The following is a 19,969-nucleotide window of genomic DNA, read 5'->3' as shown; positions in this document are numbered from 1 at the left end:
ATAATTCAGTGTTGAGTAAATTTTAAGGATGGAACAGATTAAACTAAACAATGGAACTAAAACAATGGAACGAAAGAATCCTGTCACATAAGAAAGTGGAGATTAAAAAGCAATATCTCTGCCGGGGGGAAAACAAGCAGTGACTGTTGGACTAATAACAGGAACTGGCATGGGATTTGGAGGAAATAGCCTAGACTGTAGGAGGAAAACCTTGGAGGAAGAATGACTAAGGAACCTTCCTGTGAGACTGCCTGTGGCTTCTTCTTAATGAATAGGACCTCCAATTCAGTAACCATGCAATGCTCTGCTTTTTCTACTGGAAAGGTATTATCTGCTTTTTGTGACGGCTTTTGGACTCTTACAGATGTATAGAGAGGTAGGAGTTTGTATACTGTTGGTTGAGGTGAAAATATGTATACCTCCCATTCTTAGTTACCAGTACACTCTAATATAATTCACTAGTTTTGACTTAACCCAACAGAGAAGTAAAATGGGCTGAGGTGAATGGCATATGAGGCCAAAATGAAGACACTGGGCAGTGCAGCATTAAGTGATAATAAATGTTGCACCCAGCACAGCACCCTAGAAAAAAAAAATGAAAAAAGTTTCATGGGGATTTTGGACATCTTTCTGTCAGCTTTTCCTTTTCTGCAAATTAAATGTTGATTGCAAGAAAATAAGAAACTATATTTGCTTCTGAATGTTAAGAGAAGGCTTCAATTTCTTAGGGAAGAGAGAAACCAAGCATCAAAGTATAACAGCATGACATTTCTTTTTATTTTTAATTTCTCATGTCACATTTTCATTGGACACATCAGAGAAAGCAGCGGGCAAGCTGTTTGTGCTTTAAAGTTTGAGAAATAGAAACTGAGGATTTAGATAATTCAACTTCAAGTAAATGTAAGATCAGCATAAAAGATGCTGTTTTGTGGGAGCCAGTAATGTCAGATAATCGAGTGTAGAAGCCCCACATTTCTGTTTAACTGCTTTTCTTCACTAGATCTCTTGAGGCTGCCAGCAGCAATCACTTTGTAAACCAGAAAAACACAATGGTAATTGAAAATTCACTTAAAAATGCATCTTTCAGAACAAAGCCAGGTATTCACATCCCAGAAAAAGTAGTTACCCAAACCTAATGGATTATGTTAAAAAGAATGAGCTGGCAGCTGGGATTAATCAAAGTGAAAAGTGCTGAACGAGCTTCACTGAATGTTTGAGAAATGAAGTGTGTGTCATATTAGGAAAAAAAAGAAAGGAAAAACCAAACCTACAACCACCAAAACAAAACAAAAAATAACCAAACAACAACTGAAAACTAAAGCAAAAATTTAAAAGCTTTAAAATCTAAGGAAAATGAGAGAGAGTCCTGTGGTGGGACTGACGCAGGAGCTGAGCCCTGAAAGCAGCAATCACAAGCTTTGCGCTTTGTAGTGGGTGCTCAGTGGAGAGTTCCTGGTAGAGGAGCTTGGTGGGCAGTAGGGGACGTGTAGCACAGGCCATGTGGACCCCACCTGCTGATGAGGATGCGGTCTCATCTGTTCTCAGTCCCATAAATTTGGAATTGCTTGTTGGATGCAGAAGAGGTAAAGGAAGAAACCTTTTGTTAACCCATGAAGTAAAAACACTGCCACCAAAAACCAAACCCCTCTCCGCCTTCAAAAACCATAATCGTATGCTTAACCTATCTCTGTCACTGCCATTCAGAAATCAGTGTAAATGTTTAAACCTCTGAATATTTTTATGAGATTATAAATAAAAAAACATGAATTTGTGGTGGTTCATGACACTAGTGAAGTGTTTCCATCGATGCTTGTTTGCTTGGAGTTTAACTTTGAAGCTGAGTCTTTTCAGGTGAAGTCTCAAAACTTTACATGTTTTTTCCTCATGTTTAGTCTTTGAAAAATAGAAGTCACATCTGCACTTCTACTGCTTCTGGCCTTACGGTGTTCCAACTGCACCTCTGGTAGTGAAATCACGTGCGGGATGGAAGAAAGAACAAAATCTGTTCAGAGGAAAGATTGCCACAGTGGTACTGCTAATGCACACTCATGCAGCATAAATATATGACAGACAGGTTTTCTCTTTTAAAATATTTATCTTTCCAGTCTTCTAAGGATCCAAGAGAAGCTTGCAGATATAAACCAGGGGAGAGGCAGATTTGATGGTTTTGTACAGTTATAAGCCTTTAGTGTTTTAAATTATTAGGAATGTGAGGAAATTCTCTTGATCTTTAAATAAACCATTTTTTTTTCTCTTAAGGAGTTAATTTTTGAAGTTTGATTCCTACTTTAATTTTCTAGGACTTGCCCAGGTGTTCAGCTATGTATTGTGTTAATGGGAGATGAACGCCTGCTGCTGTCCACGGTGCTTTAGAGCAGTAGCTCTAATATTGTGGACTGCATAGCTCTAATATTGTGGACTGCATAGCCCTAAGTTGTGTGGGAGAAGTTCTGTTTTCCAACCTGGAAGTTTGGTGTGACATTCTAATAGTTTTTTCCATATTTTGGGGGGCTCTCTTGTGTGTCTGCTTGAGGGGCAAAGCGCTGGAGCATCAACATTGCAGGGCTAGAGCAGTTGGTGCTGCAGCTCTATTGCGCAGAATTGTTCTGCTTTCCTTCCTTCAGAAGTCTTGTTTGTTCCAGACATAATCTGTTACAAAGACCTCATGGTTCTTGGGAGCTCCTCCTAATGGCCTTGGGAGCTCCTCCTAATGGATGTGTATTCCCCTGTATCATAGGATAACTCGTCCATTTAACTATGAGGTTGGCAAAGTTCCACACAGTGAATTCCCTTGACTCACTCCCAAAGTCTGAATGCTAAGTAGCTCACCCATTTTCAGAGTAGTTTTTTTAATTAATTTACAAAGCAATTACAAATTCATGCTCTGGGAGTAAGCTTGCTTTCAGGAAATGACTAAAAAGCAAACAGGTTTCATAAATAGCTAAAGGCACAAGTATATTAAATTTCTAATTTATACAACTAACCTTACAAACACACATTTTGTTAAGTCATAAATGAAAGCAGGTCTGTTAAACTGATCTGCCTCTGGAAAGAGTACATGAAGCAAATTGACTGTTTCTGCAAACCAAAGGTTGCTTTGTTGTATAGATTAGTTGCCTCAAGTCTTTGGTCATGCCACATTTACTACTATAAATCTATCAACTGCAGCCTAATTATACCTGGTGTATATGTGACATTGTGCCACGTTTTGTAGATCCTGAGCTTTGTTATGAACAGTTCAGAAGTAGATCAATCCTGAGCAGCTTTGAACATTTCTTTTATGGATCTACTGCTAGTTGAGGTGTTACTCTGACTACTCAGCATGACGGGGTCACATCACTTGTGGATCAGCTATGCTGTTTACTTTCCTCTGAGTCCTATATGGGATCAGTATGTATGTGAGCTCTTGCAGCAGAGGGCTGTAGGATTTGTTTCTTTAAGTCTTAACTGCAGCTGCTGCTCACAAGTCCCAGTGTGACTGACATGATACAAAGCGACCATTTTTATTTGTAGTATTTGCATATAATTTTAATAATGATTGTGTGCTACAGTACTGCCACATGTGCCAGACTTGATCTGTGGTATAGTCATTTAAGTGGTTTCACGGCCTTTAATGGGATTGCTTGTGTGAGTAAAGAAAGGGATGATAATTGAGGCCTGTACTACAAATTCTCTAAGGGGATGCTTATTTTTTAAATTCTGATTTCGCTGGAATTAAAGACAAAATACAAGACCATTTGTTTGGGCTTAACATTCATAACAGCTTATTGCTGAAAATGTGTCATGATTACTTGAGGAATAATCAGAACAAAATACTGCCACTTTGTAGATATGGCACAATTGGCTTTAGCAAGCTGGTGTGAGGAAGGGTTTTTGTTGTGCTTCAGTAAGTTAAATTCATTTTTTCATTTAGGAAAATTAGCTGACAATTGGTCTTATGCATCTGGAATGCATTAAACATAACTTGTTGCAGGAGAGATTAGGCTGTATGGCAAGCAGGTTTTGGCTATTGAGCTCTACAGTCAGCTGCTGCCACTGCTGTGGGTCATTAGGGAGCAGATCTGATTGGCATCATTACATGCAGCTTTGAGAACCCAGTTTTAGTGTATGGGTAGTATGTTACTATGGATTGGTATAGACTTTCCTGTGCTTGTTTTGCTTGTGACCCCAGCTTGTAAAGAGGCATTTGGTGCCAATCTGGAAGCCACATGGCTTCAAACATGCACTTGTGTACTGCTGTCAGTACAGACCTAACCTCAGTCAGTCCCTGTACCCCTTCCATCAGTATAAAGCTTCTTGCAGGTGAATTTTAGTATGTTATGAACATTAATCTTATTTGGGATGCTTCGTGTGGGGGTTGCAAAGGTCCACTCCTGACTGGATTGCTAGTATTTCTCAGTCTAGGGATGTGGGAAGTCTGTCCTTGGCTACAACCCTCAGCCAAGCTGTTTGCTCCCTTGAGAAATGTCAGCTTTTAATGCATATCATTGAAGAAGTAAAATTGTCTTTTTCTATAAACCCTGTGGCAAACGTTAAATGCATCTTTCTGGGAGATGAGTGCCTTTCAGAACTGAAAGTGAAGCGTTCCTCATAACTCTTCATGAAGATTCAGTGAGATTGGCTTTGTTACCTTGCCAGTGATCCGTGTTCTAGCAATGTGTTCCAAATATGGTGAGGAAGGCACAGTAGCTTTACGTGTTGTATTAAGAGAAATTACAGATAGGTGCAAATACATATTTGTAAATGGAAAGTGCATTGTGCTGATTTATAAGTAATTCAGAGCCTTTTACGTATTTATTTTCTGACCAAGCAGAAGACAGGAGGAGCACTGTTCACCTCAGGCAGTACAGGCACCTGGGACTTTCTCTGGTTTCTTGTTCTAACGTTCATTGAAGGTAGAACATGGGAAAACGTTGCTGACTTGAGCTAGGGGGGTTAGTTGGTGTAAGTTGTTTTTTCTTTTTCTTGGTCGTTTGTATTACTGAGAAATTTGATGGAGATCTAGAACATCCATTGTTTTTCTTTCCTTTTTCCTTTTCCTGTAATGGCCATTGTGAAAGAAGTATGATGCTGTTTTTTTTTTTTAAATGGGGAAGTAATGTTGATATTATTGCCTGTTTCAATGTAGAACTTGATCTCTTGTTCCTCACAGGAGATGACAGAAAAAAAATACATTTGTGAAAAACTCCACTACTGATGCTACAGTCTACATGGATGTGATGGTTGTGACCATACATCCTGAGTTGCCAAATCAACTCAAAGAATTAAAAAAAAAAAAAATCAAAAAAAGCACATTCTAGTTGTTTACAGAAAATTATTTAATATGCCATTGGATCAAACTCTTTCCTGGTTACAACACTGCCTCAGTACTTAGAGTTTAATAATAATGTAGAAAGTAATGATTTTTGCTTTAGATATTTCTTGACAGTTAATTATTGCACAAATACAGTTTGGTTTTCTTAAACAGAAAATCACCTCAATAAATGGGTCTGATGAAGCAGCAGACTGCCTTTTTTTTTTTTACTTTTAAATGTTCATTTTTCAATGGATTTAGTACTTCTGTGTTATAAAGGCCCATCTTTGATCATCAAATATTTAAATGTTTGACTTCCTAAATGTCAGCAACTTACACCTAAGATTTTAATAATATTCAGAATTCAGAAGAGTTGGATTAATTTTCATCATATTCATGCATAAATCCTATTGTAGTCACAGGAGCTGAGTCTGCATGTATTTCTTGCAGAAGGTAAAATATTCACATAAATGAAGCTAAGAAAATGAATTTGAATGCTGAGCAATTTCTAATTGTTTCATATAACACCATTAGGTTATTTCCAAAAATAAAAATGAATGGGGTTTGAAAGCACTTTGTTAAACATAACCAAATGTTTCAAATTTGAGAAATCTCTGATGTTCAGAAGTGCTACATCTGGCATATAAGAATGAACATAAGAACATGTGAATGGGTTATTATCTATGAGACAAAGTTTAATTCATTAAACTTGATTTTTCACGTGAAGGAGACCAGTCAAAATGCAATGTGTTCCATGCTTTCAGTCAATTTAAAGCTATAATTTGCTATAATTCTTCCTGTTGAAAACAAAGACAAGGAGGACCTTATTCTGTGACCTTATAGTGCTTTTTCCTCTCTTTTTGTGTCTGTGTCCTATTGGATAGAGTATTTTTTGCCAGATTTATTTATTTATTGTTTTTTCAAGCGTCATGGGGCAACTGCAGCTCTTCCCTCTCAGAATGCACTTGTCAGGCAGGGTGGCTGCAGAGCAAGTGAGGTTACTTGGTCTGTGCTCTTAGTAGCTGTGGGGAAAGCGAAGAGATTTTAGTTGTCCAGTAGCCATTCAACTCTCAGTGAAATACTGTGCATGAGTGTTTTTGGATTTCAGTATTATGATGATGCAATCCACAGTAATGCTTAACACTGTGATAGACAGATGTAGATGATTATTTAAAATGTTTCTATAATTGCATTACCCAATTCCATTATCTTATAAGCATCTACTGCTCAGCATAACTAATAGGAATTTTGTGGGAAATCAATTAGGATGTGAAAGCGTATTCTCTACCTCTGATCATCTGGAAAGATAAGTATTCAGGGAAAGAAATTAAGGTTCTGATATTTCAAACAAATTAGAAATATTTCAGGAAGTGGATGTGAACTTTGTTTTTATTGAAAAGCTGCTTAAACAAGAAAAAACACTAAGAAGTTAATGAAACTACAGATTAAATATCATGGAATGTTTTGGATAGCATGCCTCAGAGTACTGGTGATCTCATGGCGTTCATAGAAAGGTGTTCATAGAAAGCTTTTCATAATTTGGATTAGTGCAATGAATGCTCTGTGATTACACTGAGCTGGTGTGTAGTGTAGAAATTTAGGCTTCTAAATAAGGTTAGAAAATAAGGTTTACTTTTGTCAAATGACACGAATGCAATTTTCCTTCTACTGCGAAGCAGATTTTTTTTTTTGAGTTTTTGGACAGAAATGTAGGAGGTTTTATAGGTATGAATTAGGAAGGAGGGTCCCATAACACTAGGGGCTTTGTATATAGATGGATGGTCATGGAAGTGAAAAGTTGACTATCTAAAGCTCACGTTCTGTCAAGAAAACAGTTTAGTCAGGTAATGGGTTCACTCTTGTGTTCAGTCCAAGTGAATTCTGAGGTATAAAATTTAAGAACATACTGGTGGGATTGTGATTTTGAGAATCTCAGCAGCCAGTCTGAGTTTAGACTGAAAAGGATTAGAGATTATTTTCAAATTCCTTAATTTCATTTCCCCTGAGACAGGATTTTTTTCAGCCCCAGGAAACAATGTACAAACCAGAACCATATGTCATAATGTTGCTTGCCTGTTTTATTTTTAATATTAGCAATTTTCTTTCAGTTAAGATGCGCTACTGTGAGGTTTTCTTTCTTCATTTGATTATGCACTATTGAGTACTTTGCCAAGGTTTGTCTTGGTGCCAACACACAGAAAGGACAATATATGGAGAAATAGGACACTTCATTGAAGTAGTTAACCTACCAGTGCCCCAAGTTAGGCCTGTAATTTTCCAGTATTGGATATAGTTAGTGGTATTGTCTGATGGGTTAGTATTGTGTTATTATTTCTACCACCAAGTCAAATAGGAAAATGTGGTTTATGTTGTAACTACTTTGTGTGTGTGTGTGTGTGTGTAGCAGTAATAAGAACAATAATACAAAAAGCCCCATGCTTTTTAGTGAATGGTACATTCTCATTGTTTGCAGTATCTTTAGTTTCTCTACAGTCCAGATGCTTTTTACTTGCTTCCTTTTATTTCCCTATATATTGCTATCTGAAAAAAATGATTCATTATAAATAACTTTTAAGTTCTTAAAGTTGAGTAATTGAAAGTAAGCTAACAGCACTCTGATCAGTTCTGCAAATGCAGTTCTGTAAGTTATCATTACAACACTTTTGATATAACCTGGGAGAGATGTTTGTCCCAAGCTTATCTTGTGCTACGTACTCTGAATATACATGGGAACTGACAAACTCAAGATTTTCCAGTATCCGGAGAACACATTTATTTTGTGTAGACTAGGTTAGAAATTCATCAGGAGAGGCTGTTATCTCTGCTCCTTGTTTTACCACTGCAACAGGGTTTTGGGTCCCATGGTCACTCTTAGATGCATATATAAATAAGTACTACCACTTTCAGGCCTGTCCTTACACCAGAGAGAGGACTGTAGCCCCTCGGGGGCCAAGTTGTACTGGAGTGGAATAAAGCTTCCTGAATCAGGCTTACTTCTACTAGCTTCATTATTTCTAATTCAACCTTTTAAATGAGACTACTACATGGAGACCAAGTCCTCAGAGGTAATTCTCAGTGATGTATTCTTAAAGTATTCTATTTCTCCCTTGGTCTAGGTGTGCAGGGTGTTACTCTTAAAATCTTGGAAGACACGACTGCATATGTAAGCTGCTATGCAACAAGTCCTGCTGCAGCTTGTAATGTTCCTTATCGCTTTTCTATTCTGCTAAATCCCTTTAGACATTTTTTCTTAAGTTTTTAAGGCTTTGTTAAATATGATTAAGGAATTAAGTCACTTATCTAGAGGGCTTTGTTTGCTCAGCTGTATTTTGTGGCACATATTAGTAAGGAAATAAGCATGCTCATTGATAATGATACCTTGCATATTTAATATGCAATATGTGTGCAGTCTCGTTGCTCTTGTAGAGTTGCATGCTATTTATTCCTCATAAAGTCAAAAGAAATATTTCAGTTTAATTTTCTATGCTTTGATTTAGGCCCCTATCAGGTTTCAAATGTGCTACTTGTGTTAAATGAGCATTCACACTTCACATCTGCTTAAGAGCTTCTCTAGCTGGTGACACTGGGCTTTCCATCGGGACACTTGGATAACAGCAAAAGTCATGGATTCAGAGCGGCTGAGGCTGGACGACACCCGTGGATCATCTGGCCTGACCCCCTTGCTCACAGCAGGGTCAGCTAAAGCAGGTTGTGCAGGACCATGTCCAGTCAGGCTTTGGTTATGTCCATGGATGGAGGCTCTGCAACTGCTCAGTGTGTGGGGGTTTATCTTCCCACAGATTTAAAAAACAAACAAACAAAGAAAAACAAAAACAAAAAACCTTGAGCCACGTCTTCTCCAGGCTATGCAGTCCTGGCTCTCTCAGCCTCTCCACATATCTCAGATTCCCTAATTCCTTAACAGCCATTGTGGCCCTTTGCTGGACTTGCTCAAGTACGTCCATGTCTCTTCTACTGGGGAGCCCAGAACCGGACCCAGCACTCCAGATGTCTCACCAGTCCTGGACTGAAGATCACCTCCCTTGGCCTGCTGCTGGCTATGCTCTACCTAATGCAGCCCAAGGTGCTGTTGTCATTATTTGCTGCAAGGGCACGTTGCTGGCTCACATTCAAGTCGTCCATTGGGTCCTTTGCAAAGCTGCTTTCCAGGCAGTCGGTCCCTGGTCTGTGTTGGTGCATGAGGTTATTCCTCCTCAGGTGCAGGAGGCTATGATGGACAGAACAATACATGTGATTGAAGACACCAAAGTAAAATACTTCTTGTCAATAACAGGCTTTATTTCAACTACTGTCTTCATCTCAGTAGCCACGCTTAACCTTTTAGAAATAACATCTAGTTTTCACGTATTTCAGGATGGTACACTTCCTTGTGTGCTTTTTGCCATCCTTCACTTTCTATTTCACACAGTAGCAGCTGGCATCATTTTCCAAGATCCGTAACTATGAAATATGATTGATTATTGCTTTCTATGAGAATCTCTTCTTTAAAATATTATTGCTTTTGTCCTCTTTACTCCTCTGCCCTTTAAAGTTTCTAGAGAGCTATCAGTTTTTGTATTTCTCCATTTTGTGTTTACTGGCTGCTGTCACTTTTAATCTACTGTTTGTGCTTAGGAGAACACTCATCTTTTGTCACAAACGTTTCCTTTACCAAAAGGTTTAGTTATTTCCAATGTCTGATGGCTTTCTCATTGCTTTTTGTGACTGATTGTAAGAATTTTGTTCTGAAGTTGGGAGGAAAGTTGAGGTTTTTGAATGCAATGCAGAGAAGCTATGCGTTGGGTGGGATTTTATTTCCCAAAGCATAGAGATAGCCTACTGTCAAAAAGGCGAGGAAGAAAGAGTCATGATACAATTGCATTTTTCAGAGTTTTTTCATACTTTGAGCATATCACGGCCTTATAATGCCTAGTAGTGAGTTCAGTGTTAGTTGTGCAGTGACTGGATGCAAACAGGACAGAAATTTCGTGTTGGTTTACACATCAGAATTTGTCTTACCGGTGTATGAAGGCTTGAGGTGGGCGAGCAGCTCTTAGACTGTGAATGTCTTCCTGAAAGAGAATAACAGTAAGAAAGGACAGATGGAGCAACGCACAGAGCTTTGCTCTCCCCCCAACCCCTTCATCTCCTACCCCCATACTACATGGAGTGAACAGAAATTTACTGATGGTCAGGACTAAGGAGGATGTTATGAGTGCCCAGGAGGGAAGCAGGACAAGCATTAGGTCTTGGAAAGAAGTCTCTGAATCGTACTGACTCCTAGAGCTATCTCTAAGCTGATAGACTTTATATTTCATTAAATTCACATTGAACATCTTTCTTGAGACTTCTCCATGCTAAATGTCAGGCATAAAAATAATGGGCTGTGTACTAGCAGATATTCACAGGTTTTCTCTCAAAACCTTGAGGAGTAGTAATTACTATTCAAAGGCTGTAGGACTTTATACATGCAGCAAGGCAGCTGGTCTGGGGAAGAAATCACTCTCCTAATTTCTGAAGTTTTGACCTCACTTAACCATGAGAAATGCATGTCAGCAACTTTTGATGGACTTTTAATTAATTACTGTAAGGTAATTAAGCAAAAAATCAAACATACGCCATATGTCTGGCTTGCAAATCTATGCACCTGCAGTGTGTGGGCAGGGGAAGGTGGGCAGCTCTTGTGGCAATTTAAAAGTATGAGCGAAAAATATTTCTTCTTTTAGAATAAGGAGAATGAGGGTTTTTCAAAAGTGGGTAAAAGTTGGTGGGAACCCACAACTCAATTTTCTGTTTCCTCTCTCCTGTGGACAGGATAAGGGTGGTAGAAAAAGGAGCAGACCTGGCTGTGGAGGGGAAATCCAGAAAGTCTGTGAAACCATGTGCATTTTGACAAATGTGAAGCAGTTGTTTTGCACCTTCAAATTTGGAAATTAAATAAAAAATACTTTGTCAGAATTGACAATTTCCAGTAGGAAAATTCTGTTGAAACAAAGCATTGTCTTCTCAAACTATATTTGTTAATCAAAAGCTGTCTTTCATGGTGAAACCAAGAAGAAAGATTGGAAGTTCCTTGCAGTTCTGGCCAATGAACTTTTGCCTGCTGTTTGCAGCACCACATCTATCATAGTACAAGGATTTTACTTTTGTTAATTATTTTAACAAAGATTAGTTAAGGTTTTCCTGCTTTCCATAAAACATCTGTTGTTGGGAGAAGATAAGGACTAGTACTTTGCAACACCATGTCAGGTGCAGTGTATCACAGTAAAAAATTATTGGCTTGGTAAGAGCAGACTATTTCTAGCCTATAGTGATAAGGCAGATTGGGAACTGTTATTGATAGCTGAAGAGTCATTTGCTTAAGAATGGTTATACTGAGGGGGGGGAATGTCAAAAACAATACTAAAAAATGCAGGTTCAGGGAAATGTAGAGCACTTCCATTTACCTGTGATACTTTCTGTGGAGATGAATAGATATAGACTGCGGCAATATGAGGGTTAACTTACTGCAGGAGGTGGGCTGAGGATGCACTGTCCCATGTAGAGCTCTCCCTGGCAGAATGCTGAGCTGTAAATGGAGGATAATAATTATTGCTCATCTAGCTAAATTCTTGTGTTTAGTGCATGTTTGTAAGGCACCATGGAGTTGAAAGCTATTATAAAAGTGCTGAGTTTGATGATTAATTGGAGAGCTCAGTGGTGTTCATGATGCACATCCTTTTTCGGGTATAAAAAGGGTGGGGGCTCAAAGTGATGTCTGTTGCTTTTACAATGAAGGTGATGAACCGTTGTAGGGAAGTAATTACTGTGTGTAAAGTGCTGAGAAATGGCAAGTGTAAGTTGCTGTTCCATCCCATGATTGGTGCTATTCTAGTTCATTTATAAAGCAAGAGACACTGTGGAAGTTAAGGAGTAGATCTTTCACTCTACAAAGAGGTTTAAATACCCCGATTTCACTTGTATTAGACTGAGTTACACCAACTGAGATTCTTGTGTTATTTGCAGAAAAATTCTGTTTATCTAGTATCATGCAGGGTTTGATACTTGCTTACAGAAAAGAAAAAAAATTGATCTCGTTTATACGTTTTTATGAGGAAGGAACATTCAGTCAATATCCTGTCACTGGGGTTAATTTGTGAAAGCCAAAGAGCAGCTATGATGATGAGGTTAATGAATGGTATTTACTGCAGTACGTTGTGCTTCTAAGCGAGCAGACAATATACACAGGTGAATAAACTTTGAGTATTTTGTAAAAATGAAGCTATAGAAGAACAGCTATGAAAAATACTATATGTAATTGTGATAAATTAATGCTTGAACAATATTTGAGCTACAAGATACTCATTAATATGAATGTGGTTCTAAGTTTAAAAGTTCGTTTTAAATGTTAAGATTGTATTTTCCTTTTTATATTGAATTATAAAAAGTTTAATTGTTCAGTAGGTGAAGAAAGGGGATCCTTAATTGGGCAGAAAGATGTCTGTTTATGTCATGAAATATACTGTTTCTACTTCATTCTTAATTAGGATGGCACTGACCCTACGTGTATCTAAAAAGATGGTCTATATCAAGCTACACTGATCTGTTTGCTTATTTTTCTAAACCAAAATCGGTATTAAATTTGACATTTGGCATAAGAATTCCTAAGTCTTTTAAGAGTTAACTTGTACTGTAAACCACATAATTTCAAAAATGTTTAGAAAATTTTAGATTGAGTTATTGTTCTCAATCCATCTTGAAGTTGGAAGATGAGGTGTTAGTATAAGATTGGAATTTCTGATTGGATAATATCTTGCCAGCTGAGTGTATCCAGAAGGAAAATCAAACCAAAATACAAGCATGTGGTACTGAACTTTACTCCTTAGGTGAATTTCACTGTAAGACTTCATATATAAAGTGACTGAAACTGTGTTCAATAAAGACTCTAAGCATGTGAAAAAATATATAGAAGGGTTTTGCTGAAGTAGTGCCCATCTAAGTCACACCCAATGTCAGTGAAATATCGCCAAGTTCTAGTGGAGAATATAAGTAAAAAGTTATTTGCACATTTTTACCATTGTTTTACAAAGCAGTTTGTGCTGCTAGCACAGATTGCAAGTTTTTTATAATCATTTTCCCTTCTGTATTGGGGACAGCCAATTTATTCAACTGAGCACTCTCTGGGAGTGACATTGATAAATCATAGTATACAAAGAAGTGAAAATACTTTGTTCTCATTTTTAATTTTCTGTGGCTTTTGTCTTTTTGCATTTTTTTTTAGCTTCATAAATTATATAATAAGTAGAAACAGTCACAAAACATTTAGACTGAAAATGAAATATATTTATTATTGCTTAGGTTTAGTACTAAATTTCAAACAAGATTTATGACGTTTTGCTTCAATTTTGACTAAAAACACAGAACTAACCAGTGCAGCTGTCAAACTGCTGTTGTGAATTAGAAAGTTCTGAAATTTCTGGCTTCAGCTGGAATAGTATCAGCATCTGAATAATTCTTTCAATGTCTTCTGGTGATTTTACTTCTAGACTTCCGGAATAGGGAGTGTAAGAAGATGAATGAAATAAATCAAAACTTATTGAGTCTGATTTTATACGAATAAACCCCATGGAGTGTCATGGTACCATTATACCTTCCTGGATGAGGAGTCTATTGGGATACCATGGGCTTTTCCAGGTGGTTGTTAATATTTCTTCTCTCATTTAACTCATCCCCTGTTGCTGGAAGCTGGATCTTCCTTCTGGGGAACCTTGAGATGGAGATGGCGGTGGAAGATAGGGCAGGTTCCCAGCAACATCTCCATTCTTTCTTCAGGACTTCTGCTGCATCTCAGCCTCTTCCCCCTGCTATGTAGATCCCATGATCCTTCCCTGTGTGGGCAGGCATGTGCCTGAGACAGGGAGGACAGCTACTGGATGGAGAAGTGTGACTTGCCTCCTGCTCCTCTTCATCTCAGACCCTGCAAGGGAGGAGAGGGAGAAGTTGAGTGAACATTGCCCAAGCCAGGGCAGAGGCTGAGATGTGAATGTAGAGGAAGAGGATGGCTAGACCAATACCATGCGAGACAACAAGGAGGAAACAATTTTGTGATACTGTTCTATTACTGGCATCTGGGAACTCTGATTGCATGACTGGTAAATCCAAATCCCCATGAAAGAAATTTGGGAATATCAGAAAGCTTTGGCATCACTTCTATTTTTGTCTTGGATGAACATTTGAATGGGACATGGTTTCATCCAGACTAATTTTTACCTGTCAGGAGATATTTATAAAGATGAAACTGAAAAAAAAAGTATTCAAAATCAGTTAATTTTTATGTAGCTGGGTGAACAGGATCAAGCAGGCCTATCGCTGACCAACCACATTGGAACAAGTGGTGTGATTCTGCTTTGGGATACTTTAAATATATAATGTTATATTAATTATGCATAATAAGATATGCACTTACTGTATTAATACACATATGGAAGGTGATAATCTATTTTCATGACAGGTTATGAAATTATATGCCTGTAACTGAAATATGAAGATAGCCTGTGGCGTTAGATAAAGTATAAGATGCAAAGAGCTAAAATTAGCATAACCAAAATCTGTTTTCATATAAAATCTGTTTTGGGACTCACTTGTTCCTTACAGTTGTAAGTTTGTACAAATGCAAATAAGATCAAGAGTTGCAAATGATTACTGTAATGTCACATCCTAATAGTCTGTACTCAGTACAATTATTTCGTTGACATTTATATAAACTGAATTGAAAAAAAGATTAAACTGCCCAAGAGCTTTCGAATATAAAGATGATTGCTGAACTTGAGGTCAACCGAGCCTATTTTTAGCACTGGAACATTTGGTATTGACAACTTCTTAAATTCTATTAATCTCAGTAAACAGGAATTAATTTTCTTTAAAGGTTTTTAGAAGCAGAATGTACCTTTTCTTCAGCAGACAGCATTGAGCATGATTGCCAGAGTACTTTTGCTTGTTTCCTAACACTAATTCCTGATATCAGCTTCTAATTCCAAAATTTCCTACTACTTTCTTTATCATCTCTAATATACATTTATTCATTTTTGAAAGCATTTTGAATTATTGCCTGTGGACTTGGTGATGATTTTGACAACGACTGAAAATGCGTGTATATATATATTCCTAGGTTAGCTCTTCACAATATCTTCTGTGATGAAAGGTACAGATATAGCTTGAAAGAAACCTTGTCAGCTGGTTCTTATCAGCAGCTTCTTGCTGTCTCTGGAGAGCTGACCTTGGGATGGCTGAGTTGCAGGGATACAAAAAAATCACTTAACTTGCAATTATTTACCGGTGTCTGAATGGAGCGCTTTGTAAATGCACTTCCAGTCCGGAAGGTTTTGACATTCATTTATAAATGTTCTTGCTTTCTCTTCAAATATACTCACTTAGGAAGAAGCAAAAACCTCTCAAGGGGTTAGTAGTACAGAAACCAAGTGAATGGATGCAGTCTACAGGAATGCATACAGTCACAATATGAATATGTGGGGTGAAAAAACACTTCATTGATCTGGTATAATGAGATTGTGTGACCTTATGTCATGGCGCTCACTTTCAGCAGGGAGACTGTAGTCCCTGACAACCCTAATAAATTTAAACCTGGTCCACTAGTGACTAGATACTGTTATAGTCTGGGCTTTGGGCAAAATGAGTCTCAGCAGAATTTCACGTAGACTTAAAAATATAAAGTAAGCAAATATTTCTATTGAGCATACAACTCAAAATTCGCACTTATGGTTACTTCTGAGTAGCCAAAACTGTCACAAGCTGTGCCTAAAGCGTAGAGCATGTTCCCTTAATATCATGCTCCATAATCTGGATGCTCAGAAAACCTGCTGGAGCACACCACAGCACTCTTCTTGTCTGTGGTCATCTCCATTAAAATGAAGGGCCGGAGATGGAGAAGGAACCGTTCACACCTGGGTCTTGCCCAGACCAGGAATCAAGATGCTCTGTACTGCATAAATGCTTGATGGAAGTCAGAGCTCTTTCAGGCCTCATGGAACAGTCAGTTAAATATGCTTCTATACATGGGACCAAAAATTCCCCCAGGCTGAACTCCATAGATCTTTTGATTTAAAAAAATAAATAAATTGCAAATGGTGATTTTTGTCTTTCTGAATTGTAGGGGGTATCTGTCAGTAGTAATCTTTTTTTTTTTTTTCCTATGAAGATAATCAGTCATATTTGCTCCCTCTGAACTGTGAACACATTCACCCACATGCACAGATGTTATGTCACTGATAATAAGACTTCTGTGTCAGGGATCACAATAGGCTGTCTGGAGATTCTGCTTTCTTGGGAGAGTTTCTCATGTGACAAAAAAAAAAAGTAAGATGCATAGGAATGTACTATGATTATTGTTGAAGGCTGGGAATGGTCTTTCTCTTGCTCATTGTATGGTGGGCTTCCATAGCAATTTTGGTTGGTCTTTTATGAGATAATAGATCTGTGAACCTTTTACATGGTTGAGAGATGTCGCTGACTAGTTGCTATTTTTTCATGAAGTACTTCGATGGGGTGAATAAAATGATAGAGCTGACCTAAGAAATCTGCATTCTAGAAGAAACATATTGTTATAAAGAAATGAAATTCCTTGATTTTCCTTTGGATTTCATGATAATCTATTGGTTCAGTAAATACTATATTCTATTTGTTTTCTACCTGCATGTGATAAATGAAGTGAAATGTGCTTAATCTGTTTTGAATTCCTACGTTAAATCTTACTGGCTTTATCACTTGAATTGAATTCATGTTTGTTAGTAAAAAGTCTTTCTGTTCTCCAAGTTTCTTTTTTTTTTGTACCTTTATTCCTTTGGCAGAACTACTGCTGAGTCTCAATTTTGTTTCAGTAGCATAGCTCTATTCGCTGAACTTCTATTTTGGAAGAAATTGCATTAGTGTTATTTCTGCGTGAGCCAGAAGACTAACAATTGCCTTTTAAGCATGCTTTTAGCATATGTCTAAAATTGGCAAATTATTTGATTTTTTTTCTTAAAATGACTGACAGATCTATGAAGAAGACAATTGCTAACTGAGATTGTCCTACAAAACCTTCCAAGGAAGCTTCCATGTTTGCAAATATTTTCAAATGAGCATATGCATTAGCTCTGCCTCTTCGTATGGTCCCCTGGAACTGAAAGGCAATTTTCAGTCATATTCGTTGTAGTATTAATGGCACCTTCTGGGTGCTATGGCATAACATGGAAGAGAACTACAGCACAGGCAGTAACGAACCCTAGAAATCAGAAGATATGAAAAACAGTCTACCTAAGGTAGTGTAAGCATTGTAAGTATTAGACATAAATGAAAAAAGGGCACAAAGGGGAATGAGGGTCATAGTATGGTTGGGATGTGGACAAGCTGGGTCCTCTTTTTGACTTTCCAAAGTTTGGAAATGACCTTGGCTGACGCACCTAAGGACAAACTTGGGGCTAAAATACCTTGTGTTGTGTGAACCCTACTTGAATGTGCCTAGTTTTGTTGTCTTACTCCTAGTCTTTGTTACACATGTCTAAATGGGAATAATAACATTTCCAGCACTTACTCCCCGTGCACCTTTTCTGTTTTGATTGCCATTCCAAGTTCTTCACAGGTGTGATTCTTTTATAGCTTGGACATAGAGTGCCAAGGACTTTATGTGCAAGAGCACTTTGACCATGATTGGTACCTCTAGATGTTACTACAGCTATATAGCATAATATAAAAACTACAGATACATATGCAAGGATCCTTACTGCAACAGGGATTTTTCTGCCATGTGATACGGTGTTCATAAAACTATTGCAGTGTTGCAGATGTTTACAGTAGGACAAAATTTTGAGAGCAGAGATGGTAATGTGAGAAAAGGCTGAAAGTTTTCTTTTCAGCTGAAACACTTTTTCAAATTAATTTAAGCCTTCTTAAATCCCCTTTCTGGGTATCTTGTCCATACATAATCCCATCTGCATGAGTACCTGATTAAGAGAAATCAATGTTGTATTATACTGTGAAGTCTTTAAAAGGAGAAAGTCATCTGAGATGTCTCTTTCAATGTGACTGCAAGTGGCAGGGAAATCTGACCTTCAGAGATGCAACAGTTAGCACCACACTCCTTGGTGCCAGCAAAATATTTTTGTACCATATAACTTAATTCATTTTCTTGACTTATGTAACAACAACAAGAAAAGCACTAGCAAATATATTATACTAGGGAAGGAGATGGCAATTTCCATTTCCACTGAGTATGCCACAATTATCATCTGTAAGTTAAATGCTAATAATTAAGAGAATATATAAAGAAGATTGATTTTTGGTCAGGTTTTTGAAAGTTGTATGCAATTTGGAGATCTGAAAAATGTTGAACAATCCTTGATTTTTCACTTTGAATAATCACTGTGGAAAGGCTTAGAAACTCCACTGCTTTTCATTACTGCAACGGGTCAAAGGGGAGATGATCCAGTCCTTTAGAAAGTGCCACAATTTTGTCTAACAGCAACACAAAAATGACAATGTACGTAATAACTTGGTTTCACTAAATAGCCATCTTCACATCTAGGCAAGTGTCAAAGTCTGCAGTAAGACACTGCAGACCTTTGAGAACTCTACCGACAGCCATTTGAGACAAGTGAGATGTCAAAACACAATTTTAGAGAGGACTGTACGTTTTGTTTTAAATATACACAGACACGGCAATTATTGATATTGGTGTACTGTAGACAAATAAAAGTTCCTGTTCATGGTCACTCTTGATTAATCATCACCCATAGATTAAAAGCACTGTCTTGTTCTTTACAGATTTGTATTCTGTACAGGTGGTGGGCATTCTGGTAGTGTTCTGTAATATATTGCTATGCATCTAAAATATGCAGTCTAATTTGGAAGGACTGTCAAGCATAGCATTGCAAGTTGGGTATTGGAGACATGGCTTGTGTAATTAACTAGTAGACCCCTACAATGGAAGAAGGCTCACCAGAGATGGGCAGGGACGATGTGCCCATGAAGTTTAGGGAATAAGGTAGCGTGTGATTGCCCACTGTTGTTGTGAAGAAAGCTGACTGTCTCAACACAAAGGGGACTGGAGGGTGGCCTTGGCTTGAGATAAATAGAGACAGCCTTTGTTTATCTCCTTGCTGCCTTAACATTTGCTAAATCTCAGAGAAAAATCAGTACTCTTTCACAACAGAATATAACCAGAAACTTAACGTGTGATTCCATCAAATATCTTCAAAGTTAAAAACAGAAATGTGTGGGCTCAGCTCAGTCATGTTCCAAAACTTAAGCGTGTCTTTCAGTTAGTGACTATAGTAACTTTCAGTTACTTGAGGGCACAATTTAGTTTATACATTGGATTTGGCATTTATACATTTCCATCATATCAGACTAAGTTGATTATGTAAGAATCATAAAAAGAATTTCCATATACCTTGAAGGCAATAGTATTAATAGCTGTTATTTCTTTCATTCTGAGTGATTTTTGAATTGTAATTCCACTGCTGTGCATGGTGTTGACAAGAAAACAAATAAGCTAATATAGAGACTCATGAATTTGTTGTAATATATTCCCAATGTACTTCTCATGCATAATATTAGATTTAAATATAGGAGAACTTTCAGTTGAACAGAAGCATCCATTTTAAACATAAAAAATTTAGAGTAATTGTGTTATATTTTAAG

General features: G+C 37.6%; 2 long non-coding RNA genes across 2 annotated transcripts in view; one reads left to right on the top strand and one right to left on the bottom strand.

The window, feature by feature from the left end:
* Positions 1-19,969, top strand: part of LOC106045198 (uncharacterized) — a 125,905-nt gene that overhangs the window by 39,340 nt on the left and 66,596 nt on the right. The gene's annotated exons all lie outside the window — the stretch shown is intronic.
* LOC136791313 (uncharacterized) lies at positions 8,295-11,859 on the bottom strand. Its single transcript, XR_010833022.1, has 3 exons — positions 11,740-11,859; positions 10,313-10,365; positions 8,295-9,521 (listed from the first exon to the last, which is right to left on the bottom strand). It is a non-coding gene; the product is annotated as an uncharacterized lncRNA (long non-coding RNA).

This window comes from Anser cygnoides, chromosome 7 (assembly GCF_040182565.1).
Source record: "Anser cygnoides isolate HZ-2024a breed goose chromosome 7, Taihu_goose_T2T_genome, whole genome shotgun sequence".
In the NCBI taxonomy this organism is placed as follows: domain Eukaryota; kingdom Metazoa; phylum Chordata; class Aves; order Anseriformes; family Anatidae; genus Anser; species Anser cygnoides.
This window is presented reverse-complemented; position numbering and strand designations above follow the sequence as displayed.